Here is a 2,169-nt window from a genome sequence, read left to right as displayed (position 1 = left end):
GCTGCCAAGAAGGGGTGCAGATCCCACCTTCACAGGTGTGGCCAGTCCTCCTACTCTCATGACCCTGGGGCCAGCTCTCCTGTCTGCCGTGGGAGGCAAGGAGCGAGGGTGGAGGAGGACATCTCTCCCTCATCGACACTGCTGCATGGCAGACACGTGGCAGGGCTAATGGTCCCATGCTTATATCCATGGGGCCGGCTCACCCACACTCAGGATCAGCTCTACTGGGTTGCCCAGATGAGGTACAGGGCCTGCTCTCCTGAGTGCTGCAGAAGGTGAGGGGCAGGAGCAGCTCTCCTGCTCTGATGACCTTGGGGTCTACTCTCCTGCCTGCTGTCGGTGGCAAGAGGGGAGGGGAGCATCTTTTCCTCACCCATGCCCTCAGAGCCATCTCACCCACATCCCCGACACCAGGGTAAGCTCTAGTGTTCTGCAGGGCCCACTCTCCTGAGTACTCTAGCTGGTTAGGGTCGGCTCGCCTGCTCTCATGCTTCTAGGGCCAGTTCTCCCATGATGCTCATGGGAGGGTGGGGCCCGTTCTGCACAGCCCTCGGACATCAACATGACCGCCGGTAGCATCCCAGACCAGGGATGGATTTTGGTGGTAACAGACACCTGGTACTGCAGGGCTAAGGATCCAGATGTTGCTCCTGGTGGCAGCACAGACCAGAACCCCACCATGGTCCCAGGTGCTATCACCAGCTATTCACATCAGGCTGGTTTTCACTACCCTTGACATCTTTCTGTTTGTCTTTCTCTTCCATTTCTCTATTACTTACTTTCTCAGGAGTGCTATGCCCTGCTCATACGTTGCGGCACCAGGCGGAGGTCATCTCGAGCACGGGTCTGTCACCTCGGGCCTGCACTCCACCTGACTGGGGTTCATCTCAGGCAAGCTTCCTGTTCTGCCCTCAGGGCACCAGTCTGGTGGTTGTCTCAGCCTCAGACTCACGCCCACCCAGGGCCCATTGTCGCAGATGGGGTTCTTCTGGTATCCAGCTCTCTTCCCATCCTGGAAGCCCATCCGGGCCTGCCTGGCGTGGAACTGGTGGTGGTTGCAGGCTTGGTTTTTTTCAGATAATGTAGGCTACTAATCATTCAGATGTCCACAGGTCAGAACGCTGAGCATAAACAGCCATCTCTCCTCTCTGCCACCTACTGACGCCCATGTGACACAGCAGCTATATCTGCCATGTCTCTAGGGGCAGGTGTTAATATTTTAAAGCGTGATTCAACACTGTACTCACTTTCAAGGCACCTTGCTCATCCTTAGCAGCAGAAACAGCATGGCATTGGCACAAAAACAGACATGTAGATAAATTTAATGTAATGGCAGTTCTGTATAAAAACCCCAAACAGCTATAGCCAGCAGATGTTTGGGGGAGGGAGGAATGCCAAAAACACTCATTGGGAAAAACAAAAAACAACAAAAACAAAAACCTGCCTCCTTAATAAATAATGTTGGGAAAACTGAAAATCTACGCGTATAAGAGTATAAGAATAAAAATAGATCTGTGTATTTTATACTATAATAAATCAATAAATGACCTGCAAGGGCTGAAAAGAGTTTAAGAGTTCTTGCTGCTAGACTGGACCTAAATTCCTTACACAGTAGTTAATGGGCAGCTCAGGCTCCACCCGGGTTCCCTAGTAAGGGGAGTAGGGGCTGTGTGTGAGATGGACTCTGTTACCTGCTTTATGACCACTTCCCTCTGGTGGAGATGCCTATCCAGGACACAGGAGAAGAGGACTCACTCAGTCTTGATTCAGCTTAATGAGCTACGGTGGGTTGGGGGGACCTTCTCTGAGGAGTAGAGGAGGGGGAATAAGGGTAGAGGGAGTGTGGCACCAGGAGGAGAGGAGAAGGGGGGCTACAATCATAACATGTAATAAATAAATAAATAAATAATTTTTTTTGAAAATTTTTTTAAATTTTATTTTATTTTATTAATTACACTTTATTCACTTTGTATTCCCCCATTAGTCCCTCCCTTCTCCCCTACCTGTCCCATCCTCCCTCCTCCTTCTTCACCATGCCCCTCCCCAAGTCCATTGATAGGGGAGGACCTCTTCTCCTTCCTTCTGATCTTAGTCTATCAGATCGCATCAGGAGTGGCTGCATTGTCATCTTCTGTGGCCTGGTAAGGCTGCTCCCCCCTCAGGGGGAGG

At 51.0% G+C, this 2,169-nt stretch overlaps 1 non-coding gene across 1 annotated transcript; it reads right to left on the bottom strand.

Moving 5' to 3' along the window:
• Positions 1–1,079: 1,079 nt before the first annotated feature.
• On the bottom strand, positions 1,080–1,209 carry LOC129674099 (small nucleolar RNA SNORA17). Its single transcript, XR_008719774.1, has one exon. It is a non-coding gene; the product is annotated as a small nucleolar RNA SNORA17 (small nucleolar RNA).
• Positions 1,210–2,169: the final 960 nt, after the last annotated feature.

Source organism: Psammomys obesus, unplaced genomic scaffold (assembly GCF_907164565.1).
Source record: "Psammomys obesus unplaced genomic scaffold, mPsaObe1.curated_primary_1811, whole genome shotgun sequence".
Lineage (NCBI taxonomy): Eukaryota > Metazoa > Chordata > Mammalia > Rodentia > Muridae > Psammomys > Psammomys obesus.
Note: the sequence above shows the minus strand (reverse complement) of the source record. Positions and strands in the feature narration are given on the sequence as shown.